Consider the following 18813-nt stretch of genomic DNA (forward strand, 5'->3'; position numbering starts at 1 on the left):
TCCACAGGAGAAGCCCCGTGCCTGGGTGTTAGCTCAGAGGGGCCTGTCGCTCTGCCTGGCCAGCCCCACATTGCTGAATCAGCGCGGGCTGCTACCTTCCCAGAGGCCTTTGCTGGTCTAAATAGCTGCTACCCTGAGGCCCACCTGAGGGAAAAAAAGTTTCCCTGCTGATAATAATTGTAATGATTTTATAAGCCAAAGGAGCCCTCCGTGTTAGCTCTTGAAATGCTTTCTTGAGTTATTTGTCTCTTGTTCGTAGTTGTGGATTTGTTATTCATTTGTCCCCAAGCCCCTTATTAAGTGGAGTGCCCTTCCATAGTCTGACCCTGCCCTATTTCAAGCTGGCAGATGATATATTGCTTTCCTCTGGCGTATTTAAAAGCTGCTCTAACGGTTTCAGCTGTTTATGATTCGTACCTCTTCAGCCCAAAGCCACATGTTTCCACTCCCCCCTCCATTCTTCTTGCTATAAAATGAGCTCCATCCTTTCAGTCTTTGGACTGGGGCATGAGCTGCCCCAGACCAAGGAGGCTGAATTAATTATCTGTATTGAAGCCACCCCTCTGAGAAGCAAGGCTTTTCTGTATTCAGAGCTCAAAAGCAGAATGTGTTTTTCTCTTCTAATGTCTTAACTGCTCGGCTTCAGTTTTTGACTGTTTTACCTCCAAAATACAGTGGTTCGTTTCAAAAGTTTGTTAATGCTTTGTCATTTGGTGCAAGTGAGCTTTCTTTAGCTACTTATTGCTTCATATCTAAATACTAACACACTTCCTTTTCCCAAAAAGGCAAGCAACGTCAGAGAGAATTCTGAGAAATCGAATGTATTCTTTCTAAATATGAACTGTAATTAGTAAATGCACAGGTGTTAGAAATTCATGTTCTTAATCTCTTAAGTACTCTCTAACCTGTAGTTCTTCTTTATATAATTTTTTTCTGATTAAGCTCTTTGAGCCCAAAACCAGCATTCCAGACTGAGTGATGACTATGGCCTGATTCTTTCACCATGTGTTAGTTATAACGGCATTCATTTCTAAAAAACCAGCTCATACCTGGTTGCAGAGCTAGACTTTAGGTAAGAAGTACTAAGGTAAATAGCATCTGTAGGGACAGTTCACAGTTAAAATAGTATCTTGATATAATTAATTAATTATCTATTTTGTAAGTCAAGTTGCTAGAAAATTTGATGGGGAAGGAATTTCAGAGAGGTTTTCTAATTACCACAGTACTTGTCAGTTAGGCCTCTTTGTTAACACTTTCAATTCAGGCTTTGCAATTCTTGTTTAATCTTCTTATGAAGGCATTGTGTTTTAAATTTGGGGGTTTTTTGTTTGTATTGGAGGGGCAGTTACTTATGATGTAATGTCTATTGTAGGGCTGGGGAGAGGCCCAAAGATGACTGGGGGAGAGTTTGATAGACTGAGGATCTTGAGATTGTACACTCTAGCTCTTAACTGCTAGTTCACTCTCCAGATGCCCTCAAGGACTATGGCTGGTCAAAGGTGAAACTGGGAACCTAAAACACAGTCCAGGTCTCCCATGGGAGTGGCAGGAACCCAGAACCTTGAGCCATCATCACTGCTTCCTAGTGCAGGAAGCTGGAGTCAGGAACCAGAGCTTGGAATCGACCCTAGGTACTCTGATATGGGATGTGGGCATTTTAATCCCTAGGTTAAACACTAGCTCCTGACTTTTATATTTTTGTGAGGAATAGTTGAGCTACAATAATTCATTTGTTAGAAAAAGAAGTGATCAACTGTTTGAGGATGTACCACCCACTAGAGAATGTGGCATTTTTGGAATTCTTGGTGCTCTTATGAGTTTCAAAATAACAATTCTTTAGAAAATCCTTCAAGTTTTTTTTTGAAAGCACATTTTTATCTTGTTAGTAAAGTCTGTCGTGTACATTATATACAGCACTGTAGTTAGCTGCTAGTTCTTTGAGAAGTCTTGACTGAATATTTATCCTTTGCTGAATTCAGTGCCGGTGGTTTGCAAGTTATGTTCCTGTGCATCACTACTGTTCCATGATCTAGAGGGAGCTATTTTGTTAATATGAAATAATGGGCATATCCCAACTTACATACATATTAACAAACTTTTACAATTTTACATTTTTCTTCATAGAGTCTTTTTTTTTTTTAAAGATTGTATTTATTTATTTGAGAGGTAAAGTTACAGACAGAAACGGGGAGAGACAGAGAAAGGACTTCTATCCTCTGGTTCACTTCCTAAATGGCTGCAATGGCCGGAGCTGAGCCGATTGGAAGCCAGGAGCTTCTTCGGGGTCCCCTATGTGAGTGCAGGGGCCCAAGCACTTGGGCTATCTTCTGCTTTCCCAGGCCATAGCAGAGAGCTGCATCAGAAGTGGAGCAGCTGGGACTAGCACCCATATGGGATGGCGCCATAGGTGGAGTATTAACCCACGGCACTACAGCACCAACACCTTCATAGAGATTTTTAACTTATGCTAGGTTAGTGGTATTAAATGAACAAATTAACAAGAATCAAAAGAACAGTAGGTGAATAATAAAGCCTTTCAGCAGTGTTTACTGCAGTCATTCAGTAAGCATTTATTATGTACCAGTGTATCTGCCAGAAGAGCGAACACAGCTGCTATCCTCAAGAAGCTCAGAGGGCTGGGCCTGTGAGTTAACTGATCGCATCTGTTGTGGTAGAAGTATGTGCAGAGGTCCCAAACGAAGACAATGAAGACGGCGCTGTGGTGGAGACCTAAAAGGATGGCTTCAACATGCTGTTGTTGTGAACATGACGTTTTAGTTGTGGTTTACATTGCATATAGAGCACAGAGTGATATTTTTATGGTAGTGATGGACATTAATGTTATCAATATTTTATTTTCAAAATAAATTATAAATTCCAGGCCCTCCCTCCTGAACCAGGTTGAGGACCAGTGTTCCAGGCTGTCTTGTATAGTCTCTAAATATTGTTGTATTTTAATCCAAGGAGCTGACGATGAAGTCTCCTGGATACTAAATGCAATTACAGGGTAACAAGCTAATGTGCTGCCTTGCATTATAAACCTTATCAGTCAAAGTTATCAGATTAAAAGTATACAGAAGCAAAGGGGAATAGTTTCTAAATCAATATGCTATTAAGATTTCTTTTTAAGTATGGTTTTGATAAGCAGTGTAGGGGAACAAAATATACCACCCCAAATATGTTACTGCAGTTTAAGGATTGAGTGAAAGGCACCTTGAAAAGCAGTAGATGTAAGACACTCTGACCTTTCTTTTTCTTTCTGAAAGCAGGAGTTCTAAAAAGCTCCTATATGAAAGATCCCTTCCCATACCTCGAGGAAGGAAAACATTCCTGTCACCAGGGGCAGGCAGTGGAAACAGAATTCTATGTAGACTTTATTAAAATAACCCTTTTATTCCTAGTTAGTTTCCCACAATGTACTGCTGTAGCCCAAACCCCTCTGTCTTGTCACATCTTCACGACGTGCTTTTCTCTTTCCAACCTGGTATACATACTTTGAACCTTCAGTACCTCAGACCTTTGGGTCTTAATCGTTTTTTTTGTTTGTTTGTTTGTTTGTTTGACAGGCAGAGTGGACAGTGAGAGAGAGAAAGGTCTTCCTTTACTGTTGGTTCACCCTCCAATGACCACTGCTGATCCGAAGCCAGGAGCCAGGTGCTTCTCCTGGTCTCCCATGTGGGTGCAGGGCCCAAGCATTTGGGCCATCCTCCACTGCACTCCCGGGCCACAGAAGAGAGCTGGCCTGGAAGAGGGGCAACCGGGACAGAATCCGGCGCCCTGACCAGGACTAGAACCCCGTGTGCCGGCGCCGCAAGGCGGAGGATTAGCCTGTTGAGCCACAGCACTGGCCTGGGTCTTAATTTTTATTGTCAGCTCATGTACATGTAAAAATTACTAAGTAAGACTGTGTGCTTTTCTCTTGTTAATCTGTCTAATGATAGTTTCTTAGGCCCAGCCAAGACTCTGAGAGTGTAGAGGGAGAGACATCTTACCTCTTTTACATTGCATTGATCAAATTATTATGAATTTACACTGAAGATTGAAACCAAATTTTAAAAAGTTCTGTGTTTTCTTTGAGTAATGTAGGTATAATATGGTTGATTAAAATATTACTGCATTTTAACTGAGTACAGGAAAGTTAGAAGAAGTTTTTCTTTTGGGTAGTAAAAGGTTAGAGGTGACCCTTGCCACTTCCCATCCAGTCAGAAATCTTTGTATGACAGTCATTACATGAACTCCAAATGTTTAAAATTTCCATACTTCAATGAAAGGGAGCTACACGTAACCCTTTCTACTTCTAGATGGTGAGATATTCTGACATTGAACTGAAATCTGCCTCTCTAATTTATGTAGTGCCCATTTACTTCCACATTCTAGTCTCTGTAACTATATAACATTGATCTTACTTCTATATGGCAGTTTCTTAAATATTTGAACACACCTGTTATGTTGCTCCATGTTGTTACCAAACTATGATTATTTAGAATGAATTGCTTTGTTTCCTTCCCTAGACTCAAATATCTTGAATATGTTTTAATTTGTTAGTATCCTTTAAAAGTGAGACTGCTCAGAGCTGCATTCAGACTTCAGCATGGTCTAACCATTGCAGAGCACAGTGTGACAAAGGTGCCTTGCTCTGGACACCTGCTTCTAGCAAAAGTTAAGGATTATTTTAGCATCTTTGGTGTCCCTATTATACTACTGACCTATTTTGTTAAAACCCTCAGACCTTTTATATTGCAGCTTTTTAAAAGTGTCTTGTCTATAGGTTTTTGTAGAGTTAGCTTTTCAAACAATTAGGATTTAGCAATTAGTCATGAGTATAATTAGTTTAAGCAGTCAGTAATTTTTTCAGTCTTGATTCGGTTATTCAGTGGCTATTATTCATTTCAGTTTTGGCCATTCACAGATTGGACAGGCATGTAGTCTTGTCTTCAGGTCATCAGTAAAAATATTAGTCCATCTCTTGGTACCATTCTCCCTCTTCCTTCTCCTTTCTATCTCAGGCACTTTCTTCACTTCTCTTGCTAGACTGTCCTGATCTCAAATCAAATGTTGTTTGACGTCTCTGACACTAGACTAAGTCAAGACCCCCTTTTATAGGATTTTGTAGCTTCCCTTAGTGATTCAGTGTAGCACTTTCTCATTTTGTGATTGTATATTTATGGGTGTTATTACTGTCTCTCTTTGGAATGCTCTGTGGTGTCAAGAACTTTGTTTCTCTTGCTCAGTGTTGTAGCATCAGACATAAGCACCAACCATTTGATTGTTGCTAATTAAAAAAAATTTAAAAGCCAAGAATCACTGTGGCTCCCTGTCAATGGATTAGAACAATAAGGACAATATATAGCATTAATATACAAGAACATGTATAGAATATATCAGGGTGAAGTTCTTTGGAATGACTTTTTAACTTTTATTAAGATTGATTTATTTGAAAGGCTGAGTGACAGGGAGAGACAGAAAGATCTTCTGTCCACAGATTCATTCCCCAAATGGCCACAATGGCCAGGGCTGGTCTAGGCTGAAGTCAGGGAGCCTGGAAATTCCATCCTGGTCTCCCACGTGGATGGCAGGGACACAAACACACCCATCCTCCCTCTCCCTCTACCTTCCGAGGTGCATCGGCAGGGAGCCGAATCAGAAGTGGAGCATCCTGGACTCTTTTTTTTTTTTTTTTTTTTACAGGCAGAGTGGACAGTGAGAGAGAGAGACAGAGAGAAAGGTCTTCCTTTGCCGTTGGTTCACCCTCCAATGGCCGCCGCTGCAGCCGGCACACCGCGCTGATCCTGGCAGGAGCCAGGAGACAAGTGCTTTTCCTGGTCTCCCATGGGGTGCAGGGCCCAAGCACCTGGGCCATCCTCCACTGCACTCCCTGGCCATAGCAGAGAGCTGGCCTGGAAGAGGGGCAACCGGGACAGAATCCAGCGCCCCAACCGGGACTAGAACCCGGTGTGCCGGCGCCGCAAGGTGGAGGATTAGCCTATTGAGCCACGGCGCCGGCCAACATCCTGGACTCTTAACAAGCACTCATGGGATGTCAGTAAAGCAGGTGGCCCAACCCACTGTGCCCACAGTGCTGGCCCCATGACTTATTCTATTTATTAATTGTTCTTTTTAAATTTTATGTTTTAGGGATTTTTTTTGTTTTGTTTTTAGAAACTGTCCTTGCTTAGATTAAAAATATGTGCTTTGAAATATTCCTAATCTGTGACACTCAGACCACTAATGTTGAAAACCCTGAACACCTTCTCTAAGCCAAGATCTTTAATAGCTTCTCTTTGGATAAACTTGCTATAGATCCACTAGGCTGTATTTAAAAGTATAATTTTGCCTTCAGAGCATTTTTGTTTTGTTTTATTGGAGAACTGTTACTATCTCACCTGCTTTATATGATATGAGTGCTAATTTAGGTGAAACAAAATGATAATCTTTGATGGATAAATAGAATTTCTTGGGGAGAGCCAGATATATATTTTTTTATTGTGAGGCATATTTCATTTTCTATCTTTATTTTAAGTGCTGAGAAAAAAAACCCACTGTTACCTATCTGACTTTGTCTTTTAACCTCTCTCTGCCTGTTTCCTCAACTGTCGTGCTTATTCATCTATGAAAAGGTTTTCATGGGGATTTAAATGAATGAATTTGTGAGTACACTGAAAGCGTTTAGAAGAGTGTGTCACACACAATGGAAGTGACCAACAAACATGAGCTTGTTTTACTCTCAGAAGTAGAGATTACCACATGCCATTATTGATATGTCATGATAAGCAAATACTAAAAATTTGGCTTATTTTTAATGCCTGCTATTCTGATAAATTATTTACCAAAGTTTAAAAGAGTTACCTGTAATAAACACATCCAACTCTTTACTAGCCATGATACATCAAAGTGTGTCTTTCAAGACTTATTTAAAAGATACTAAATAAATGTTCTGTGGTTAAATTTTCAAGTCAATTTAACAAATTATTGGTTTATATTGACAAAGCTAACTAAGGTAGTAATATAACCTTTTAGCTAAATATATTCATTTTCACTTTTTTTCTTTTTTTATTCATTTTTTTTATTTTTTAGTAAATGTAAATTTCCAAAGTACAGTTTATGGATTACAATGGCTTCCCCCCACCCCCGTAATTTCCCTCCCACTCACACCTCTCCCATCTCCCGCTCCCTCTCCCATTCCATTCACATCAAGATTCATTTTCAATTATCTTTATATACAGAAGATAGATTCAGTATATATTAAGGAAAGATTTCATCAGTTTGCACCCACACAGAAACACAAAGTGTAAAATACTGTTTCAGTACTAGTTATAGCATTACTTCATATTGGACAACACATTAAGGACAGATCCCACATGAGAAGTAAGTACACAGTGACTCCTGTTGTTGACTTAACAATTTGACATTCTTGTTTATGGCGTTGGTAATCTCCCTAGACTCTAGTCATGAGTTGCCAAGGCTATGGAAGCCTTTTGAGTTCGCCGACTTCGATCTTATTCAGACAGGGTCATGGTCAAAGTGGAAGTTCTCTCCTCCCTTCAGAGAAAGGTACCTCCTTCTTTGATGGCCCCGTTCCTTCCACTGGGATCTCACTCGCAGAGATCTTTCATTTAGGTCTTCTTTCTTTCTTTCTTTCTTTCTTTCTTTCTTTCTTTCTTTCTTTCTTTCTTTCTTTCTTTCTTTCTTTTTTTTTTTTTTTTTTTCCTCCTCAGGGTGTTTTGGCTTTCCATGCCTAAAATACTCTCATGGGCTCTTCAGCTATATCCGAATGCCTTAAGGGTTGATTCTGAGGCCAGAGTGCTATTTAGGACATCTGCCATTCTATGAGTCTGCTGTGTATCCCGCTTCCCATGATGGATTGTTCTCTCCCTTTTTGATTCTATCAGTATTAGCAGACACTAGTCTTGTTTGTGTGATCCCTTTGACTCTTAGACCTATCAGTGTGATCAAATGTGAACTGAAATTGATCACTTGGACTAGTGAGATGGCATTGGTACATGCCACCTTGATGGGATTGTATTGGAATCCCCTGGCACATTCCTAACTGCACCATTTGGGGCAAGTCCGATTGAGCATGTCCCAAATCGTATATCTCCTCCCTCTCTTATCCCCACTCTTATATTTAACAGGGATCACTTTTCAGTTAAAATTTAAACACCTAAGAATAATTGTGTGTTAATTACAGAGTTCAACCAATAGTACTAGAACAAAAAAACTACTAAAATGGATAAAGTATTAAATTGTACATCAACAGTCAGGACAAGGGCTGATCAAGTCACTGTTTCTCATAGTGTCCATTTCACTTCAACAGGTTTGAAAGGCAGAGCTACAGAGAGGCAGAGGTTGGGGAGGGGGCAGTGTCTTCCATCCGCTGGTTCACTCCCCAGATGGCTGATCAAGAGCCAGGAGCCAGGAGCTTCCTCCAGGTCTCCCATGCAAGTGCAGGGGCCCAAGGACTTGGGCCATCTTCTACTGCTTTCCCAGGCCACAGCAGAGAGCTGGATTGGAAGTGGAGCAGCTGAGTCTAGAACCGGCACCCATATGGGATGCCAGCACTGCAGATGGCAGCTTTATCTGTTGTGCCACAGCACTGGCCCCAATATATTCATTTTTAGAAACAAGTTATATGCGCTCTTTTTTTAATTATTGTTGTTATTTCCTAAATAATGCAACGCTATTTATATAGAATTTACATTGTAGTAAGTATGAAAAGTAACCTAGACATGATTTCAGTGTATAGGAGGTAAGTATACAGAAGGATGTGTGTAGGTTGTATGCAAATACTACTACATTAATGTAAAGGATTGAGCATCTGCAGATTTTGATATCTGCAGGAGTCTTAGATCCAATCCTCCATGGGATCAGTGCAATCCTCTAATCTTCCTATTGAATCTTTGGGTATATTTTGTGCTATTCTAGATACTATTTTTATTTAAGTTTTTAATTTATAGAAATGGAACAGATTTCATGTGTCTCATACAGGTTTTTTTTTTTTTTTTTTTTTTTTTTGGACAGGCAGAGTGGATAGTGAGAGAGAGAAACAGAGAGAAAGGTCTTCCTTTTGCCATTGGTTCACCCTCCAATGGCCGCCACTGCTGGTGCACTGCGTCCGGCGCACTGCGCCTATCCGAAGGCAGGAGCCAGGTGCTTCTCCTGGTCTCCCATGGGGTGCAGGGCCCAAGCACTTGGGCCATCCTCCACTGCCTTCCCGGGCCACAGCAGAGAGCTGGCCTGGAAGAGGGGCAACCGGGAGAGAATCCAGCGCCCCAACCAGGACTAGAACCCGGTGTGCCAGCGCCGCTAGGTGGAGGATTAGCCTATTGAGCCGCATGGCCGGCCTGCACTTTTAAATACATAATGACACTTCCCATCCTATCCTTACTCCCTCACTCCCTCCCTCAATCCTACCCTTCCTCCCATTACCTTTCTTATTTTTCTTTTAATTTTTGGGATAATATGCTTTTTTTTTTCTTTGAGAACAAGTTTTATCATTAATCAAAGAAGCACCTAAGGAAATAGGCAATGGAGTTGGGCACTTACGTTTATCTAAAATTTATTAAACATAAGATTATCTTGCGCTTAATACACTAATATGAAGTAGATCTTTGAGGACAAGTTTACTATTAACGCTCATAATACAACTCTTTGAGGACAGAGGTTCTACATGGGAAGTTAGTGCACAGTGACTCCTATTGTTAATTTAACAATTGACACTCTTACATATGACGTCAGTGATCACCTGAGGCTCTTGTCATGAGCTGCCTAGACTATGGAAGCCTTTTGAATCCACAAACTTCAATATTTAGACAAGGCCATAGGAAAAGTGGAAGTTCTTTCCTTGCTTCAGAGAAAAATACATCCTTCTTTGATGACTTCCTATCCCTCTTGTCTGGCCCACAGAGGTCCTTCATATAGGACACTTTTTGCTACAGTGTCTTGGCTTTCCATGCCTGAAATGCTGTTGTGGGCCTTTTGGCCAGACCAGAATGCCTTAAGGGTTGATTCTGAGGTCAGAGTGCTACATTAAGCAATTGTCTTTCTATGAGTCTGCTGTATGGACTGCTTCCCATGTTGGAGCATTCACACCTTTTTAATTCTATCTACTATTATTACCAAACACATAATCCTATTTGTATGATCACTTTAACATGTAATCCGATCTATATGATCACTTGAATGTTTAATCCTATCCTTATGATCACTTTAACACTTAAAATGCTTTTGTTTACCACTCTGCTTATGGGGATTTGATATACCATGCAGGTTTTTTTTAAACTGTACCATTAGAAATAAGACTGTAGGAATGTATGCAGAACTATACAGCTTTACAGTTACAGACTTCATACACTTCGTAATTACTACTTTAGGAACATGGTGATTCCACCATGCCCACACTCCCACCCCCCTTCCTCCTTCCTCTCTTACTCCCATTCTTATTTTTTACTAAGATCTATTTTTAAGTAACTTTATATACATATGATTAATTCTATGTTAAGTAAACAGTTTAACAAATAGTATTTTAAAATGTTACTCAGCAGTCAAGACAAGGGCTGTTCAAAGTCATTGCTTCTCAAAATGTCCGTTTCACTTCTACAGATTGCCTTTTATGTGTTCTATTATCACAAGTCAGGGAGAACATATGGTATTTGTCCCTTTTGGATTGGCTTATTTCACTAAATATGATGTTTTCCAGTTTCATCCATTTTGTTGCAAATGACTGGATTTTGGTTTTATTTTAACTGCTGTGTAATATTCTATGGTGTATATATCCCATAATTTATCATTCTTCAGTTACCAGGCATTTCAGGCATTTGGGTTAATTCCATGTCTTAGCTATTGTGAATTGAGCTGCAATAAACATGGAGGTACAGATAACTCTTTCATATGCTAATTTCATTTCCGTTGGGTAAATTCACAGGAGTAGGATGGCTGGGTCATATGGTAGGTCTATATTCAGATTTCTGAGGTATCTCCATACTGTCTTCCATAGTGGCTTTTTTTTTTTTTTTTTTTGACAGAGTTAGTGAGAGAGAGACAGAGAGAAAGATCTTCCTTTCCATTGGTTTACCCCCCCAAATGGCCGATGCTGCCGGCGCGATGCGGCCGGCACGCTGTTCTGATCCGAAGCCAGGAGCCAGGTGCTTCCTCCTGGTCTCCCATGTGGGTGCAGGGCCCAAGCACTTGGGCCATCCTCCACTGCACTCCCAGGCCACAGCAGAGAGCTGGCCTGGAAGAGGAGCAACCAGGACAGAATCCGGGGTGCCGGCGCCACAGGCAGAGGATTAGCCTAGTGAGCCACCACGCCAGCCCATAGTGGCTTTACCAGTTTACATTCCCACCAACAGTGGATTAGGGTACATTCTTCCCCACATCCTTGCCAGTATTTGTTGTTTGTTGATTTCTGCATGAAAACCATTCTAACGGGGGTGAGGTGAAATCTAATTGTAGTCCTTTGCCCATTTCTTAACTGGGTTGTTTGTTTTGTTGTTGAATTTCTTATCTCTTTATGTATTCTGGTTATTAATCCTGTATCAGTTGTATAGTTTGTAAATAATTTCTCCCATTCTGTTAGTTGCCTCTTCACTTCACTGAGTGTTTCTTTTGCAATACAGAAGCTTCTCAATTTGATGTAATCCCATTTGTCAATTTTGACTTTGTCTATGCCTCTGAGGTCTTTTCCAAGAATTCTTTATGCCAATGTCTAGGAGGGTTTCCCCAGTGTTCTCTAATAATTTGATGGTATCAGGCAGTAGATTTAGGTCTTTAATGCATTTTGAGTGGATTTTTGTGTAAGGTGGAAGGTATAGGTCTTGCTTCATACTTCTGTATGTGGAGATCCAATTTTCCCATCACCATTTGTTGAAGAGACTGTCCTTGCTCCAGGTGTTGATTTTAGATCCTTGATATAAGATAGTTGGTTGGCGTTGATTGAGTTCATTTCTGGATTTTCTATTCTGTTCCACTGGTCTGTCCATCTGGTTTTGTACCAGTACCAGGTTGTTTTTATTATAACTGCCTTGTAGTATGTCTTGAAACCTAGTATTGTGATGCCTCCAGCTTTGTTTTTGTTTTATAAGATTGCTTTAGCTATTTGGGGTCTTCTGTGTTTCCATTATGAATTTCAACTCATTTTTTCTATATCTAAGAAGAATGTACTTGGTATTTTGCATTGTATCGCATTGAATCTATAGATTGCTTTTGGTAGTGTGGACATTTTGATGATATTGATTCTTCCAATCCATGAACATGGAGGATTTTTTCCATTTTTTTGTATGTTCTTCTATTTTTTCAGTGCTTTGTAATTCCCATCATAGAGATCTTTGATGTCTGTGGTTAAATTTATTCCAAGTATTTGATTTTTTTTTTTTAGCTGTTGTGAATGGGATTGATCTTAAAGTTCATTTTCAGGCATGGCATTGTCTGTATACAAAGGCTGTTGATTTTTGTGTATTCATTTTATATCCTGCTACTTTACCAAACTCTTCTATGAGTTCCAGTAGTCTCTTAATGGAGTCTTTTGGATCCCCTATATTTAGGATCACGTTATCTGCAAATGGGGATAGTTTGACTTCCTCCTTCTCTATTTGTAGCCTTTGATTTTTTTTTTCCTTGTCTAATGGCTCTGGCTAATACTTCCGGGACTATATTGAATAGCAGTATTGAGAATGGACATCCTTCTCTGGTTAAGGATGTCAGTGGGAATGCTTCCATTTTTGAGCATTCAATATGATGCTGGAGTGGGTTTTTCATAAATTGCCTTGATTGTATTGAGGAATGTTCCTTCTATACCCAGTTTGCCTAGAGTTTTCACCATGAAAGTGTTTTGTATTATGAGATAATCATGGATTTTGTTCTTTAATTTGTTAATGTGATATATCACATTGATTTGCGAATGTTGAACCATCCCTGCATACCAGGAATAAATTCCACTTGGTCTGCATGAATGATCCTTCTGTTTGTTGGATTCGATTGGTTAGAATTTTATTGAGGATTTTTGCAACTATGTTCATCAAGTAAATTGGCCTGTAGTTCTCTTTCTCTGTTGCATGTTTTTCAGGTTTAGAAATTAAGGTTATGCTGGCTTCATAGAATTTGGGAGGATTGCCTCCCTTTCAATTGTTTTGAATAACTTGAGAAGAATTGGAGTTAGTTGTTCTTTAAATGTCTGGTAGAATTCAGCAGTGAAGCCATCCGGTCCTGGGCTTTTTGTTGTGAAGGTCTTTGTTAGATTCAATTTCCATCTTGGTTATGGGTATGTTTAGGTTTTCTGTGTTTTCATGGCTCAATTTACGTAGATTGTGTGTGTCAGGAATCTATCCATTTCTTCTAGGTTTCCGGTTTGTTGGCATACAGCTCTTTGTAGTGATTTCTGATGATTTTATTTTTGTGGTATCTGTTGTTAATTTCCTTTATCATCTCTGATTTTATTGATTTGGGTCTTCTCCCTCCTTTTTTGGTTAGTTGCATCAGTGGTGTATTGATTGTGTTTTTTTTTTAAAAAAAAAGCTTTATATTTCATTGATTTTTTTGTATTTTTTTATATTTCACTGATTTTTTGTTTCAATTTTGTTTATTCTATAATTTTAATTATTTCTTTCTTCCTACTAGTTTTGGTTTTGGTTTGTTGTTGATGTTCTAGGTCCTTGAGATGCGTTGATAGCTCATTTATTTGGTACCTTTCCAGTTTCTTCATGCAGGCACTGATTGCTATAAACTTTCCTTTTAACACTGCTTTTGCTGTATCCCATAGATTTTGATATGTTGTCTTGTTGTCTTCGTTTGTTTCCAGAAATCTTTTGATTTCTTCCTTGACCCACTGTTACTTCAGGAGCATGTTGTTTAGTCTCCATGTGTCTGCATATGTTCTAGAAATTCTTGAGTTGCTGATTTCCAGCTTCATTCCATTTGGTATGAGAAGATGTATGGTATGATTTTGATTTTTTTTTTTAATTTGCTGAGACTTGCTTTATGGCCTAGCATGTGGTCAATCCTAGAGAAAGCTCCATGCGCTGGTGAGAAGAATGTATATTCTGAAGCTATAGGATGGGATGTTCTGTAGATAGCTGTTAGGTCCATTTGGTCTATAGTGTCAATTAACTCTGCAGTTTCCTTTGCTGATTTTGTGTCTTGTTGTTCTGTCCATTGCTGAAAATGGGGTAGTGAAGACTCCTATTACTATTATATTTGAGTCTATGTCTCCCTTTAGATGCCTTAACAATTCTTTTAAATAGTCAGGTGCCCTGTAATTAGGTGCATATATATTATACATATAATATATATTATAATATATTTATAATAGTTACATCTTTCTTTGAATTGACCCCTTAATCATTACATAGTGCCCTTCTTTGTCTCTTTTAACAGTTTTTGTGTTAAAGTCTATATTGTCTGATATTAGGATGGCTACACCAGCTCTATTTTGGTTTCTGTTTGCATGGAATATCTTTTTCCATCCTTTTCACTTTCAGTCTGAGTGCATCTTTGTTGGTGAAATGGGTTTCTTATAGGCAGCAAATAGATGAGTTTTGTTTTTTAATTCATTCAGCCTGTCTGTATCTGGAGAGTTGAGGCCATTTATTTTCAAGGTGACTATTGATAAGTAACAACTTTTTCCCGCCATTTTGCAATAAGTATTCCTATTTTTTTCTTACTATTTCCTTTGCACTTTTACTGGGAGATTTTCCACCTTCACCTTCTTTCGTAATGATGACCATGTTTCTTCTGTGTTTGTGTGTGCAATACTTCCTTAAGCATCTTTTGCAACGCTGGATGGGTGGTGACAAATTCTTTCAATTTCTGTTTGTTATGGAAGATCTTTATTTCACTTTCATTCATAAATGAGAGCTTTGCAGGGTTCTGGGTTGACAGGTTTTTTCTCCTAAGACTTGGAATATATCTCATTATTTTCTCCTAGCCTGTAGGGTTTCTTTTATTTTTTATTTGTTTTTTTTTTTTATTTATTTGACAGATAGACAGTGAGAGAGAGAGAAGAAAGGTCTTCCTTCCATTGGTTCACCCCCCAAATGGCCGCTATGGCCGGAGCTATGCCGATCCGAAGCCAGGAGCCAGGTGCTTCCTCCTGGTCTCCCGTGTGGGTGCAGTGCCCAAGCACTCGGGCCATCCTCTGCTGCCTTCCTGGGCCACGGCAGAGAGCTGGACTGGAAGAGGAGCAAACGGGAATAGAACCCGGCGCCCATATGGGATGCTGGTGGCGCAGGTGGAGGATTAACCAAGTGAGCCATAGCACCGGCCCCAACCCCAACCTGTAGGGTTTCTGATGAGAAGTCCTCTGTGAGTCTAATTGGAGAGCCTTTGAAAGTAATCTGGCATTTCTCTCATGCACATTTTAGAATCTTTTGTTTATGTTTCACTGTGGAGAGTTTGACTACAATGTGTCATAGTGCAGATCTCTTCTGGTCATTTCTGTTAGTAGTTCTTTGTGCTTTCTGTACTTGGATATGCCTTTCTTTCTCCAAATTAGGGAAGTTTTCTGTTATTATTTCACTAAAAAGGCCTTCTAATCCTTTCTCTCTTTCCACGCTGTCCTAAGACCCATATATTGAGTCATTTGATAGTATTCTGTAGATTCCCAAGTGTTTTTTTAGTTTTCTAATTTCTTTTTCTTGTCTTTGGTCTGTGTAATTTCCTGCGATTCATCTTGGATATTCTTTCTTTTGCTTCACCAATTCTGTTGTTAAGGTTTTCCACTGCATTTTTTATTCTATTAAATTCTTCATTTCCAAGATATTGTTTTGTTTTCTCTAACATCTCAATTTCGTTGGAGAAATTTTCTTTCATGTCATGTGTGGATTTCATTAGTTCGTGCATTTGGTTGTGATTACTTCTAAGTAATCCTACAGTCAATTTTTTGAATTCCATTTCTGGCATTTCTTCAGTCTTCTTCACAATCTAGTTTTTTTTTTTTTTTTGATTTTTTTTTTAACTTTTATTTAATGAATATAAGTTTCCAAAGTACGAATAATGGATTACTATGGCTTCCCCCCCATACCGTCCCTCCCACCCACAACCCTCCCCTTTCCCACTCCCTCTCCCCTTCCATTCACATCAAGATTCATTTTCGATTATCTTAATATACAGAAGATCAGCTTAGTATACATTAAGTAAGGATTTCAACAGTTTGCTCCCACACAGAAACATAAAGTGAAAAATAATGGATGATTTTTTTTAATGATGATGAAATCAGATCAGACCTATTGTCATGTTTAATCCCAGTGAGAGTCAAGTTGGGAGTTGATAGTTTCTTTTCTTTTTTTTTTTTTTTTTCCAGAGGATCAGTTTAGTATGCATTAAGTAAAGATTTCAACAGTTTGCACACCCATAGAAACACAAAGTGAAATATATTGTTTGAGTACTCGTTATAGCATTAAATCTCAATGCACAGCACATTAAGGACAGAGATCCTACATGAGGAGTAAGTGCACAGTGACTCCTGTTGTTGACTTTACCAATTGACACTCCTGTCTATGGCATCAGTAGTCTCCCTATGTTCCAGTCATGAGTTTCCAAGGCTATGGAAGCCTTCTGAGTTCTCCGATTCTTATCTTGTTTAGACAAGGTCATAGTCAAAGTGGAGGTTCTCTCCTCCCTTCAGAGAAAGGTACCTCCTTCTTTGAAGACCTGTTCTTTCCACTGAGATCTCACTCATTGAGATCTTTTGCCAGAGTGTCGTGGCTTTCCATGCCTGAAATACTCTCATGGGCTTTTCAGCCAGATCCGAATGCCTTTAGGGCTGATTCTGAGGCCAGAGTGCTATTTAGGACATCTGCCATTCTATGAGTCTGCTGAGTATCTCACTTCCCATGTTGGATCACTCTCCCCTTTATTTATTCTATCGGTTAGTGTTAGCAGGTACTAGACTTGCTTATGTGCTCCCTTTGACTCTTAGTCCTTTCATTATGATCAATTATGAACTGAAATTGATCACTTGGACTAGTGAGATGGCATTGGTACATGCCACCTTGATGGGATTGAATTGGAGTCCCCTGGTATGTTTCTAACTCTACCATTTGGGGCAAGTCAGCTTGAGCATATCCCAAATTATATATCTCTTCCCTCTCTTATTCCTACTCTTATGTTTAACAGGGATCACATTTCAGTTAAATTTCAACACTTAAGAATAACTGTGTATTAATTACAGAATTAAACCAGTCATATTAAGTAGAACAGACAAAAAAACTACTAAGAGGGATAATGTATTAAGTTGTTCATTAACAGTCAGGGCTATGCTGATCAAGTCACCGTTTCCCATAGTGTCCATTCCACTTCAACAGGTTTCCTTTTTGGTGTTCAGTCAGTTGTCACCGATCAGGGAAAACATATGGTATTTGTCCCTTTGGGACTGGCTTATTTCACTCAGCATGATGTGTTCCAGATTCCTCCATTTTGTTGCAAATGACTGGATTTCGTTGTTTCTTACTGTGGTATAGTATTCTAAAGAGTACATATCCCATAATTTCTTTATCCAGTCTACCGTTGATGGGCATTTAGGTTGGTTCCAGGTCTTAGCTATTGTGAATTGAGCTGCAATAAACATTAGGGTGCAGACCGCTTTTTTGTTTGCCAATTTAAATTCCTTTGGGTAAATTCCAAGGAGTGGGATGGCTGGGTCGAACGGTAGGGTTATCTTCAGGTTTCTGAGGGATCTCCAGACTGACTTCCATAGTGCCTTGACCAGTTTGCATTCCCACCAACAGTGGGTTAGTGTCCCTTTTTCCCCACATCCTCGCCAGCATCTGTTGTTGGTAGATTTCTGAATGTGAGCCATTCTAACCGGGGTGAGGTGGAACCTCATTGTGGTTTTGATTTGCATTTCCCTGATTGCTAATGACCTTGAACATTTTTTCATGTGCCTGTTGGCCATTTGGATTTCCTCTTTTGAAAAATGTGTATTGAGGTCCTTGGCCCATCTCTTAATTGGGTTGTTGGTTTTGTTTTTGTGGAGTTTCTTGATCTCTTTGTAGATTCTGGTTATTAACCCTTTATCTGTTGCATAGTTTGCAAATATTTTTTCCCATTCTGACGGTTGTCTCTTCACTCTCCTGACTGTTTCTTTTGCAGTACAGAAACTTCTCAATTTGATGCAATCCCAATAGTTAATTTTGGCTTTGACTGCCTGTGCCTCCCGGGTCTTTTCCAGAAACTCTTTGCCTGTGCCAATATCTTGTAGGCTTTCTCCAATGTTCTCTAGTAACTTGATGGTGTCAGGTCGTAGATTTAGGTCTTTAATCCATGTTGAGTGGATTTTTGTGTAAGGTGTAAGGTAGGGGTCTTGCTTCATGATTCTGCACGTGGAAATCCAATTTTCCCAGCACCATTTATTGAATAGACTGTCCTTGCTCCAGGAATTAGTTTTAGATCCTTGATCAAATATAAGTTGGCTGTAGATGTTTGGGTTGATTTCTGGTATTTCAATTCTGTTCCATTGGTCTATCCATCTGTTTCTGTACCAGTACCATGCTGTTTTGATTACAACTGCCCTGTAGTATGTCCTGAAATCTGGTATTGTGATGCCTCCGGCTTTGTTTTTGTTGTACAAGATTGCTTTAGCTATTCGAGGTCTCTTGTGCCTCCATATAAATTTCAGCACCAATTTTTCCAGATCTGAGAAGAAGGTCTTCGGTATCTTGATTGTTATTGCATTGAATTTATAAATTGCTTTTGGGAGAATGGACATTTTGATGATATTGATTCTTCCAATCCATGAGCATGGAAGATTTTTCCATTTCTTGGTATCCTCTTCTATTTCTTTCTTTAAGGTTTTGTAATTTTCATCGTAGAGATCTTTAACGT

General features: G+C 39.3%; 1 protein-coding gene across 6 annotated transcripts in view; it reads left to right on the top strand.

The window, feature by feature from the left end:
• Nucleotides 1-18813, top strand: part of RNF141 (ring finger protein 141) — a 44315-nt gene that overhangs the window by 580 nt on the left and 24922 nt on the right. The gene's annotated exons all lie outside the window — the stretch shown is intronic.

This window comes from Oryctolagus cuniculus, chromosome 1 (assembly GCF_964237555.1).
Source record: "Oryctolagus cuniculus chromosome 1, mOryCun1.1, whole genome shotgun sequence".
Classification (NCBI taxonomy): Eukaryota; Metazoa; Chordata; class Mammalia; order Lagomorpha; family Leporidae; genus Oryctolagus; species Oryctolagus cuniculus.